General features: G+C 36.2%; 1 protein-coding gene across 4 annotated transcripts in view; it reads left to right on the forward strand.

Annotated features, from left to right (window-relative positions):
* Positions 1–6,478: 6,478 nt before the first annotated feature.
* Positions 6,479–13,601, forward strand: part of DYDC1 (DPY30 domain containing 1) — a 45,693-nt gene continuing 38,570 nt past the window's right edge. For 3 of the 4 annotated variants that reach the window (XM_012540737.2, XM_003758887.3, XM_012540740.2), the window contains exon 1: positions 6,479–6,633. The gene's annotated coding sequence lies outside the window, so the exon portion shown is untranslated. The remainder of the gene's footprint in view (positions 6,634–13,601) is intronic. The other variant, XM_023495448.2, reaches the window with a different exon arrangement.

Here is a 13,601-nt window from a genome sequence, read left to right on the forward strand (position 1 = left end):
TCTTTCCTATAAATTTCTGAAGAGCAAAACTACAACTTGTGACTAAGATGTAGCAAACCTTAGTGAAAGATGAATGATGAATTGTTCTACCTGCTTCCTCCTTGCTCTTATTTTCTTTTCCATCTCCTAGAGCTTTTCATCTATAAATCTATTTTGAATCTCTCCCATTCCATTAGCTTCTTCTTAACTACCCACATAAATGGTTAGGGATTCCTAAGCCTTTGAAAGGCTCTGTTCTTGGAATTCCCCAGTATTTGTTCTAAAAAAGAAATCTGGCAAATGGAGGATGTTGACTGATTTAAGAAAGGTAAATGAATAGATGGAAACTATGGGAACTCTTCAGCCTGGGCTTCCATCTCCTACTCAGTTGCCTAGAGAATGGCCTCTTTGTATTACAGACGTTAAGGATTGTTTCTATTCTATCCCTCTAGATAAGGAGGATATGAAAAGATTTGCCTTTTCAGTGCCCAGTGTTAACTTAGCTGAGCCCTATAAAAGATATGAATGGACAGTTTTGCCACAGAGAATGAAAAACAGTCCTACTATATGTCAAATGTATGTTGTTGCTGCTCTTACTCCAGTAAAAAAAGCATTTCCAAAAGTAATGTTATTACATTACATGGATGATATATTGGGCTGTGCTCCTGAGGAACAAATGTTAGAAGCATGTCTACAAAAGACCATAGAAACACTAAGAAATTACAAATTGCACATAGCTCCAGAAAAAATTCAAAGACATGCTCCTTTTCAATATTTAGGATATGAAGTATACCCTAAGGTGCTTATAATACAAAAACTTTCCTTAAGAACAGAGAAGCTAAACACCTTAAATGACTTTCAGAAACTGATAGGAGATATCCAATGGATGCAACCAGTGTTAGGCTTGACTACCTATCAATCACAACCATTATATGACATTTTAAGGGGAGATAGTGCTTTAAACTTAACACATCAGCTTACAAAAGAAGCTTAAGAGGCTTTGAGAGAAGTTGAACTGGCTTTATCCAATATGGTTGAAAGAGTCACTCAAAAACCCTTGAAAATATCAGTTTTTGCTACACAAGAGGCACCCACAACAGTCCTCCATCAAGGAAACAGTGTGATAGAGTGGGTGAACCTCTCAGAACAACCAGAACAAAGCCTTACTCCTTTTTTTTTTTTTAATTTAATAGCCTTTTATTTACAGCATATATACATGGGTAACTTTACAGCATTAACAATTGCCAAATCTCTTGTTCCAATTTTTCACCTCTTACCCCCCCACCCCCTCCCCTAGATAAAGCCTTACTCTTTACCCAGTGCTTGTGGCTAGAATTTTATTAAAGGCCATTAAGTGAGCAGTACAATTATCTGGGATGAGACCTGGCAAGATATACACACCTTTTATACTAAGGCACAAATTAATGTGTGCTGAGAAACCATTCCAGAGTGGCAAATTTTATTAGCCATGGCTCCAAATTTTACACATGGGTCTCTATTAAAGATAACCAGACTATTCCATAATTGGTGAAGGATTTTTGAAGAAAAGTTCCTCTTAAAGGACCAACTATCTTTTTTTTTTTTTTTTTTTTTTTTTTTTTTGCTTAAAATACTAGAACTTTATTAAAGCATGTTTTAATTCATACGTGGGAAAGCTTGGTATGAAGAAAAGCCTGAAAACCAGGAGGAAATGAGAAAGATACCATTGGCTCCACTTTAAGAGGAGGAAAAGAAAGGGAAATGACAATTATTAACTACTATATATGTGTATGTGTGTGTGTATGTGTATATATATATATATATATATATATATATATATATATATGTGTGTGTGTGTGTGTGTGTGTGATTTATATCATCCCAAGGTTCTGGCTTTGAGGACCAACTATCTTTATAGATGCATCCAAACATAATATTTGTGCTGTATACTCTCATGACTTAAGTATAAAGAGAATAGTCAGTACTCCTTTTCAATCCACTCAGCAGAATGAATTGTATGCAATCATTCTAGCTCTTTCTTATTATCCAGGAGATATAAATATAATATCTGATTCAGCCTATTCAGTAGGTGTGTACAAAGAATTGCCACAGCCCAAATAAAATTTGTAGCCTCTAATATATATCAGCTCTTTAAGGAACTTCAAGAGCAAGTGAGAAAGCATCCAAGTAATATTTATATCTTGCATGTCCACTCTCATAGTGGACTTCCAGGTCCTATTTTTGATGGTAATTCAAAGGCAGATAGCTTTCTAACTATGTTGGCCAATACAATATTTCAAGAAGCCCAAGAATCTCATTTTAAATATCATCAGGCTGCTTGAGCTTTATGTTTATAATTTGGAATAACCAGAGAGGAAGCAAGGAGCATAGTAAAAGCCTGTATGGCTTGCCTTCTTTTCCATGCACCTACACTGCCTCCAGGGAAAAACCCTCGTGGTCTGACACCCAATGAAATTTGGCAAATGGATGTGACCCATTATAAATCTTTTGATCGCCTGTCTTTTATCCATGTTGTGGTAGACACCTTTTCAGGATTCACTTTTGCAATACCAGCAGCAAAAGAGACAGCTTGAGTGGTCACTGAATTCCTTATCTAAGCGTTTGCAATTACGGGTGTGCCACAAACAATAAAACATATAATGGACCTGCATATACTTCTAAACATTTTGCATACTTTTGTGCACAGTATAAGATTTTACACACCACTGGCATACCCTTTAATCCTCAAGGACAGGCAATAGTAGAGAGAAAAAACAAAGACAGTAAGATGCTCCTCCAAAAACAAAAGAAAGGGGGAGCCACAGGTAACCCTAGAGAACTTCTAAATCTAGCTCTTTATACTATTAACTTCTTGATTTTTGACAAAGATGCACTGGCTCCAGCAGACAGGTTTTATAACCTACCAGAAGGGCAGTGTCCAGTGTGAGAAGCTCCACTATCTTTAGATAATCACCAGATGATGTGGAGAGACCCAGAAAGTGGTGAATGGAAGGGACCAGATAAGTTACTGCTTGGGGGAGAGGTTTGCTTGAATCTCTACAAATGGAGAAGGAATCAGATGGGAGCCAATGAGCCGTTTTGCCTTGTCCATCGCAGAGAGATGGAGCAGACCCTTGAAATGAAGGAGAAGACCCAAGAAATATCAGGTGGTTCCATTGGTGACTGTGCCCACCACTGAAAGAGCATGGCAGTTATGGTATTTGACTCATGGACATCAAAAATTGTTGGACTTCAAAACCCTCAGGAATCATTGGAATCCCAGAGACATGAAAAGATTGTTGTAGGACTTCAAAATCTGCAAGAATCATTGGATTCTCTGACATGTGAAGCAATGGACAATAGAGTGGTTTTAGACTATCTCTTGGCTGCTAAAGAAGGTATATGTGTGACTGTTGTTTACATACCCTCCTTCTAGGACTTCTGGAAATCTTTTACAACACTATGTTGATTCATATTGCTTGTTATATCATTACTTTCATGTATAATTCATGTTTGTTACACCACATTGAGCCTGCACTGGCTGTGGGCAGAGTCATCACTAATAGCCTCTGCTTTATTGCTATGTGCTTGTGTAATACCTCCCATGCTGATGGGTTTGTGCATAATAAGACCCTTCACTCTAGAAATCCGCAAGCAACCCCCATTTCCCTTTGGTGCTTTTCATTTCCCTTCCTGAGAAGTTGGGGGGACATGTTCACCTCCCTTTTGGTATTTTCACCTCCTTTCCTGTTAAGTCAGGGAGGGCATGATCACCTCCCCTTGTGGGCTCTCACTTCCTTGAGAGGTCAGGGATGGTGTGACCACCAAAAGAAATCGGGAGATGTAAATTGAATAGCAGGCCTGGAATTAGGAAGCTCTGAATTCAAATTTGGCTTCAATGTATTCAAAATTAAATTATATTTCATAACAAATTTGGTAATTAACATTCTTCCATACATTCAAATATATTTTCAAATATTCAAATAATAAAATTTTAACTCAAGTATTAGTACTGAGTTCTAATAAGCAAATTATCTGTCACTGGGCAAATCATTTAACCTCTATTTGCTTCAGTTTTCTCATCTGTAAAATGAGGATAATATATAGCATCTATCTCCAAGGGTTGTTGTACTAAATGAGTTAAATGTAAAGTACTTGGCACAGTGACTAACATTTAATAAGTGCTATATCAAAATCAGCTATTATCATTATAAATCACTTTTGGGGAGCCCCCACACTTTTGGGGGGGTTCTCAGAACGTTTTCTATCAATTAATCTGTTCTGAGTTAGAAATCAATTTGAATTGTCTTGACAATGGCATGGATCGATTGAGAAAAGATTCAAGTGACCTTTGGAATAGGGATCCAGAGGAAATTTACCTGTATCAACAAAGGGATTGCCTATGGAACAAGGACCCCTGCAGAAATTTTGGCATATTCTATGAAGAAAGATTTTTTTCTGGACCCCAGTTGGATGACTTAGCACACAGAAGAATCATGGAAGAGTTTTCACTGAAGAAAATTTGTTTTCTCACTTAAAGGCCAAGGACTGACTTAAGAAAAGCTTCATATGTTCTGAGATTTCTTAGGGACCAAGCTTTCCTTTGAAAGTAGGAAGTTTTACTTCTTTTTTTTTTTTTTTTTTTTTTGGTAAGTTAGTCTTGATCAAACTTGGACTTTATGGAGGGTCCATAATAGAAAGGCTTAGTGGGAAAAGGAGAGAATAAGTGATCTGGTGCTCGCTGAACTCAGTGCTATTCTTGTTGAATCATTTAGTACCCATCTGTGTAGCAAGGTCCCTTGGTGGGGGAAGAAAGAACAAGGACCCTAGACCCATAGACTCATGGACCTGTCCTGCTATATGAGCACCAAGGCAAACTAGTTTGGTTTTTCATTTGAAGGGTGAGGGAGTGACTTCCAATTAATCTTATGTCCCTAAAAGCATTTTTCCCCCTTCATGCTCAGAGAACACTGGAAGGGAGTCATTTCCTCTTCTATTTCCTTTTTTTCCTTTTAATTATTTGGAATGAACCTCTTTATAAGCACCAATTTAGATGATTTGCCTATTAGAATTTGGTAAATTATATTTGTCTGCTAAACTTGTATTGGTTTATATTTGGAAATATGGAAGAATATTAACCATTAATTTTATTATGAACTATCATATAGACTTTTCTTGAGGGCTAGTACAAAGCAGTGGAGAAAGGGTTAAAAAAATCTAAGGCAGAACCTCCCCAAGTCACTAAAGCGCTATCTAAGATTCAGGTGGAACTTTGGACTTTGCCAAATCATACTCCATTAGATTTGCTGAAGGAAATAAATAATAAAACTCGAGGAGGGGGAGTATAAGAGTAGAGATGAATTGAATCAATCAATCACACCTCACATATATTTGATAAAATAATCAGGTGAGACTATACCTTTATTGAATCTATCAGAAGTATGAACAAAGCCTAGATTTTCCTCCCCGAATCAATCATAGGTATTTTAATTAGGTTTAACAAGTCATCTAAGTTGGTTGAGGGACTTGGTCCTGCTCTGAGGGGTTTGCACTTCAGCAGGCTAGTTTGGAAAAGGGAACTTGGAAGAATAATGATACAGAAGAGAGAAGTTCTAGGTCATTTTCTAAGAATGAATCATTTATGAGGGAAGGAGGAAAGTTTTGATTTTATCCCTGTTCTCAGGCTTGGTTTCCACCTCCTTGACAATGAAGGATTGGGAGTCACAGAATACAGACTTTTTCATCAATATTCAAATTCTAGCAGTACATATGGGAGAACTGTCAGCATCTATATAGGAGCAAAGAACAAACTAGATAAGGAGAGGAAACCTCAAAATTTTGTAAGGAGGCCAGGAGAAAATCTACTCCATGTTTCCTAAGAAAGGGAAAAAGGGATTTTCAGCATCTAGGAGCTCTTGAGGTATCCCTCAACCACATGTGCTCCATCCTCTTAATCCCACTTTCCACTGGATTCTGTATATAGTGATGGGAGAGTATATCATAGACTTTGGGGGGGGGATATTTGATACTAAATGTTGTTACTATTTACTACCTAAGTAAGTTTAGCTGGCTAACTGATTTCAATTGATGATTATGGAAAGGGGAGGAGCATCTAGAGGAATTTATGGGCAATAACATTAGAAAACTACCTGAACTTCTTAGAGCCACCTTTAGTATGCTGTGAGGTGTTACAGCTGATGTAGCAACTATACTCTGTGGACCCAGGATCTGAATGAATGGGAATTGGAAGATTTTACATCTAAACCTGTACTATACACACACACACACACACACACACACACACACACACACCCCTTCTTTATTTTTTAGTCAATTTATTACTATCCAATTTCTCTTTCCCATTTTACTAACAAAGCTCTTTTCAAGTTGGCTATAAATCCAGTTGTCCTTTCCTTCACCAGTCACTTGCAATTTGCCTTTTGTACTGCTCTCTTAAAAGATGTTCAGTGACCTCATAATCCCTTTCAAACAATGGCTTTTAAAAAATGCTATCATCCTCACTTACTTGTCTACCACACTTGGACACAGTTGACTCCCTTTCTTGTGGAGAATTTTTGTTCACTTGGCTTCGGGGACAGCATTCTTTTTGTTCTGTTCCCACCTTTCAAACAATCCATCAATCATCTTGAACTCTTCCCGGATCCTCTCCTTAAGGTTAGTGTTTCTATCTTTGATTTTTTACACTTTCCCCCTGATTGTCTCATTCATTCCCATAACTTCAACTATTGCCAGGATGCAGATGACTTCTAAATATATATTTCTATCCCTGATCTCTTCTTGATCTTTACCTAAAAATACTTAGACATCTCCATATGAATGTTCCCAGAGAATTTAAATGACAAGAGTTACCAAGTGTTTGAGTCACAAGGTTTAAAGGTCATTAGAAATCAAGAAATCTTAGAAATCATCTAGTTTCCACTCCCCCATTTTACAGGAATGCTCCCTCCTGAGCATTCTCTCAGGAGCCACTTTCTGAAATCACACTCATATTAGTGAAGTACATCTCTAGATTGTAGTTACTATACTATTTGAGGGAGCAAGATTTTTAAAGAATAATGGTTTTCTTGTATTAACATTCATAAGCCTGCCCACTGATGCCTTCCCCATTGATGTAACTGGCTTTGAGAAAGGGCATTTTTTTAAGCCAGTATATAAAGACTTGTTATAGAAACAGTGTCCCAAATAGAGGTACACTCTCCCCTTTTACACAAAAGGTCTTTGGAGAGATCAGACTCAAACTTAGAAAATACAAAAGGCTAAATGGTAAATTAATAGCCTCTAGTTACTGAAAGTCCTTTGAAGTACCTATTATGTATATCTCTGCTGAACTTTTAGAATCATTAGCCACCACCTATCAAAAGATACTGCTACTGATGTGGTTGGGAATTTTGGATCTTTTAACTTTTGGAAGTTCATAAAATCATCACCTATTCAAGGAGAGAAACCCTAACCTTCCTCACTGCCCCAAACCCAAGACAATTTCATCAGAGTTCTTCCCCATTGGATTGAATTAGTGCTCAACTCATGGCTAGAATACTTATTATTGAATTGGCTTGTTGTATCATACATAGACTAAAAGACTTCTCTTACTCTTCTAACTAATCACAACTATATGTGTTTATGTCTTCAATTATCTTTATTCAGTGATCAGAACATTTCTTCCAGATTGAACATCTTAAAATTCTTTACCTGTTTAATTTCTTCTAATTCCTAGGGTTTTTATGATTATATCAATTGAGGGTAGAAAAGTCCTAGATTTACAATGAAACTGTTGCCCAAAGAGGTAAAACAATTTGTTCAATGTCATACAAATATTCTTTTATAAAATATTTAGATGGTAATATTATGGTGAGCCTAAAACATTAAATTCCTATATATAAATTGGTGTATTTTTTCAAAATGTTTAGGGAGCTAAAATTTTAAACTTTTTCTTATGGACAAGAGATATTAATAGCAACGTGTAGACACTTTAAGAGGGTTAAAGAAATGGGATCTTGATACATCCAACAATAGAAAAAATCTTTATCACAAACAGGAGAAATAACCAAAGCTGAAAGATAATATTTAGATAACATTGTCACAGGTCTGCTATTTTTTTAAATACCTCAAATGTTGACTAGTATTGAATTAAACTCAACTTGAATCTTTTCATTTAAATTTCTTTGGAATCTCTGTACATTTCCATTACAGCTGCATCTTCTTTAACAATCTCTCTTATGAGAAAGATCCAAAACATACCAGAAAATTAACAAACTGCTTCAGAAAGCAGGTAGTATAGCTATGTATGGAATGCTACACAAGTGGCTTTTGATTGATAGTGGAAGTTCCTCAAAAATATGACTTCAGTGAATAGAGCTTTGGATTGCTAGGATTTAGGAAGACCTAAATTCATATCCAGCCTCAGACACTTCTTAGCCATGTAACTTTAAGCAAGTCACTTAGTCTGTTAACCTCAAAAATTTAGCTCCCTGTTGAGTAACTCCTCAACTGTAAAAAAAGGAATAATAATATTATCTATTTCTCACAGTTGTTGTGAGGATCAAATGAGATATTTGTAAAACACTTAACACTGTGCCTAGCACATGGTAGCAATTTAATAAATGCATGTTCTTTCCCCTTCACCTTATACCTCTACCCTAAACCACATCCCAGTTTCAGGGATCTTGGGGGAAAACTGGAAACTCAAGGGGATTTCCACCAATTGGACAAATACATTATGGTATATGAATGTAATGGAATACTATTGTGATGTAAATAATGATGATGAGAAACTTGGGAAGACAAAATGAGCCGAAAAACAATTTATATCCTAACAATACAATTGTGAAAATAATATTGAATGACTTAAGAATTCTAATCAATGCAATCATCAATCATGTTTCTGGATGATAGATGAAGAATGCCATCCATTTCTTCTTGAAGGAGAGGTGTTAGAATATATAGAATAAGACACATTTTTAGACAGTCATTGTGGGAATTTGTTTTATTTTTCACAAACTTGTGTATCGCCCTTCTGTGTTACAAGTTTATTTTTTCATTGAATAAGGATGGAAATCAGAGAGGGGAAATAACAAATACTTGATAATTGAATTTTTAAAAAAAGGATCTTTGAGAGCAATTTCAGATGGTCATTGTCTTGGGTGTGTGTTTGGTGGATGTTTGGGCATTTTGGTAAACTCCTAATTCCAGAATTATAATTATAATGTAATATACGTGGGAAAGTGAGTGAGGATGGTAAATAATTCCAGGACTTTTCCGAGCACCATAATTCACTGTGTACAATCCTGACATCATGTGTATAATTATAGACTTTCTTCAATTAAACTTTGCCGGCGCTGGCAAAGCCAAGGTGCCAGGTACTTTATTGGGGCCTGTTGGGATTAGGGTTAGGGTTAGAAAACCAGAGTGTTTCCCACAGCGAGAAAGGGACAAAAGCAAGCGATGAGCCATTAAGGCACGGGCACAGCAACACACGAGCAGAAGCTGGAGACAAACTCTTTTCGGCTTTGGTCCCGCTCCGTAGCCATAGCCACTGGACAAAACATTAATCTTCAAAGAGCGCAAGCGCAATCGCAGTCACCGTTACTTAGCAACGAAACACGCTATTCCAGCGGGGAGCTCAGGTTCCTTAGTCACGATTTACCTGCGTAGTGCGAAGATAATAGGTTGGATTGATTGCAGGAGGAAATCGGGGAGGAATTCGCTGCTGCTGAGGGTGAGTGCAGATTTGAGGATGGAATGACTCCATTTCTGCACAGCCGGGCCGTGGACCAGTTAGCTTCCCAAAAGCCAGCTTCGTTTTCAATACTTAATGATAATACTTTGGGATAAAAAAGAAAATTGTCCTAGACTAACATAAGGCACGCCAGGAGGTGACTGTCCATCTGTACAAATGGATTAATAGGATGTGTTTTGTTGTTCCTTTTCTCTCCTTCAAGTCTTCTTGTCAAAGCAAATATCCTTGTTACCAAATTATTTTTTCCTTTCCCATTTTTTCTCTAATCTCTTCCTTTCAAATTGCGTCTTCCCCGATGTATTATTGACTAGTGGCCTTTATGTCTCTCCATAAAGTCTACATCTTGTGTAAGATGATTTTCACAGTTTGTCTACTACATTAAGCTTCACTTTTGAGAAAAAAAAAAATAGCCAGTGAAGGCCCCAGCATCAAAACCTATTTGATCTTGAACCAGTTGCAAAATCTAACTTAGCACTGGCCTAAGAGAACAATGTAGTGCAATAAACTATAAGGTCATATATTTGGAACTGGAAGTCCCTTTCGAGGTCATTTAGCTTAACCATTCCAATTTTTTTGATAAGATAAACAAGGCCCATGGAGGCATGTAATCTAACTAGAGTCACAGAGGTAGTAACTTTTTAGATATGGCCACTTGCATTTGCAGACCAGGTCCACAGCGAGTGGCTGCTGCTTCTGTTCTGGATTCTAGTTATATCCCTGATAGTCACTGGTATTTCTAGTACAGTTACTGATGACCTCATATAATGTTCTTATTATTGAACAATAGAAGCTTTTAGTAAAGGGATTTACTGAGAAGATATGGCAAGAGCAGTTGTTATAAATCCCCTACCACCCCCCAAAATGAGAACCTCCTCTTGCACATATACAAGGTCTCTCGGGGACATAATCTTAGAAAAGGTAACAGGAGTATAAGTAAAGAACAATACATGTGACCAGGGGATAACTCTCAAATCTTTGGTTTGAGGGAATTCAGTTTTTTTTAATATGTATCTTTAGAATAAAAGCTCCTTAAGGACAGAGACTGTTTCCTTTTCCCACTGCTTAGAATAGTACTTGGCATATAGTAAATGCTAGTTGACTGATTTACTGAGGATATTCCCCTCCCCATGAATATCTAATATAATTATATAGATTCTAGCATTAACAATAAAACATGCAAAATAAATTAATGGCATAAGATAGGCAAAGAAGAGACAAAACCATCTTTACTTGCTTTTAAAATGATTTATTTAGAAAATCCTAAAGAATAAGCAAAGAAACAGAGAATGAGTAGTTTCTGTAAATTTGCAGACTATAAAAATCAATACTTCTAAATCCAAGAAGCAAAGATAAAAAAGGAAATCCCATTCAAAATATCTATAAAATATATAAAACATTTAGGGATGAATCTACCAAAATTTACTTATTATTTATATAGATTCAATTACAAAATGATCCCTAAGGAAATCAAAAGGGACTTAAATAGTTGGAGTGTTATTCTATACTCAGGGGCTGGGCTGTACCAGTATAATAAAAATCACAATAGTACCAGAATTAATGTATAGATTTAATGTAGTCAATTAATCATTAAGTATTTATTAAGCACTTACTGTATGCCAAGTATTGTAGTATGATTAAAGAGATAAAAATAAAATGACTAAACAATACCTAAGGAAGCTCACTAAGGAAGTTTTAGTGATTCAACTTCTTGATAAATAATGATCGTGATTATTTTTATGACTGAGCCAAGACTTGATAAGGTGATATGACTTGTAAAAAAGGCTCAAGTTTATCTTGACTCCTTAAATAATTTGGAATGTTAAAGCAAAAGTGGTAGCTATATTTACAACAGTAGTGACTACTCTTATACTAAACTTCAGTGTCTCATTTGGTTTAATAAAGCCAAGCTTTTTTTAGAAGGCAAGAAACTTGCCTTATTTTATTTTCTTAAGTTAATGCAGTGAATAGAGCGCTAGGCCTGGACTCAGGAAGACTATCTTCCGGAGTCCAAATCCAGCCTCAGACCACTTATTAGATGTGTGGGTGGCAAGTCATTTAACCCTGTTTACTTAGTTTCCTTATCTGTAAAATGATCTGAAGAAGAAAATCTCAAACCACTCTAATATCTTTGACAAGAAAACTCCAATAGGGATTACAAGAGATTGGACAGGATTAAAAAATGACTGAACAACAACAAACTGTGTATAAAAACTCACTAGGTGTTTGATCATCATGGCAGTCTGATTCTTAATCTGCAAAATGAAAATCAATATTTCTTCAAATAGAAGGCACTGTGGTAAGTAGAGAAGAGCTCCGTGTTGAAATTCATGACATTTGGGTTCTACTGCTTGCTGTGACACTAACTGTGCAATCTAACACAAGGCATTTATTTTCTCTGGACCTCAGCTTCCTAATCTAGAAAATGAAGGTCTTGTATTAGAATGATTTCTACAACCCCTTCTACTTCTACTATTTAGAGATTTCTAAATCAGAATACTTAGGAAAAAAACAAACAAACTTGGTAGCCAACAATGTTTATCTTAACTTTCTTTTGACATTCATCAAAATTTGGTTTGGCTAGAGAAGACACAATTTTTGATTACAATTTCATTATATCCTTTGCATCCTTAATTAGAACCTGGCTTGGTGAGGCTAAAATACATTCTCTGGAGTTGAAATGTAGGAATTTTGGTTTCTTTAAGCAGAATTCAAGTGGTTCAGAAAACTCTATTTAACTGGGTGCACATTTGATTGAGAAAGTTGATGAAATGGGAAAACAATTAAATCTAATGCTATGTAGTAATGATATTTAGTTTCTTCAACTGTAAAATGGGAATGATAATAGAATCTATTTCCCAGGGTTGTAAGGATCAAACCAAATTGCACATCTCAAAGTGCTTTATAAATACTAGCTATTATTATTATTAAAGATAAGTACTGGGCTGAGAGGGACTAACTACTAGCCTGAAGTCATAAGCTAGTAAGCAGTTTTCTTTTCTTTTTTTTTTTTTTTAATTGAGTGGGAATTACTTCATCTCAATGCCAAGGATCAAACCAAGCACAGAGTAGGGCCATGATACTTATTGTGTCTGATTAACTGAAAAAAATAGATTGAACCATGGTTGCAGCTTAAGTGCTAAAATTAGATTGGGAGCTTGTATTTTGTTTTCTCCATATTCAATTTAGAATCACCATATACTAAGACCACAAACTACACTGGGCCATTTAAGGGATCCAGTTGAAAATTATTTCCTATTTAGTAGGTGACAAGGGAAATAATAATGGGCTAGTATACACTTTTAGTCCTATCTGCCCAAAGTAGCAATACACTTTGCATTGCGTTCTGATACCTTCTCTACTTGTTGTGTCACTGGAAGGCACTGGGAGGAAGAAGATCTATCTTGTAGTTTGCTGGCTTACTAATCTGCTTGTGTATTAATGGCTGAGCAGTTTTAGGCTAATCTGTGAATCTGTGATGATGAGACTAGTGCTCATTAGTTGACATGATTCCTATTGACAGCCAGTGACAATGACATATTCCATGATTATTTCTAGCATCCCTTGAGTATAAAATTCCTGGATCATGTATGAACTACATTAATAATAATGTTAGCAATAAAACCAATAATAGAATATTCAGAGAGCTTCATTAAAGATGCAAAAGTTGAGCTGGGTCTTGAAGATTAGATAAGATCTGGATAGACAGAAGGGAGAAGAGAGGATATTGCAGACGGGTAAGCACCACAAGAGAAAGCAAAAAACAGGCATAAACATGCACTTGGCCAACATTGAAGAACAGTGTTGGAGAATGTGAGAAGTAACATTGCATAGGCAGTCTTGAATACTGGGCAGAGATTTAAAATAGCGGGTATAAGAGCAGTGGAAA

The sequence above is a fragment of the Sarcophilus harrisii genome, chromosome 2 (genome assembly GCF_902635505.1).
Source record: "Sarcophilus harrisii chromosome 2, mSarHar1.11, whole genome shotgun sequence".
Taxonomy (NCBI): domain Eukaryota; kingdom Metazoa; phylum Chordata; class Mammalia; order Dasyuromorphia; family Dasyuridae; genus Sarcophilus; species Sarcophilus harrisii.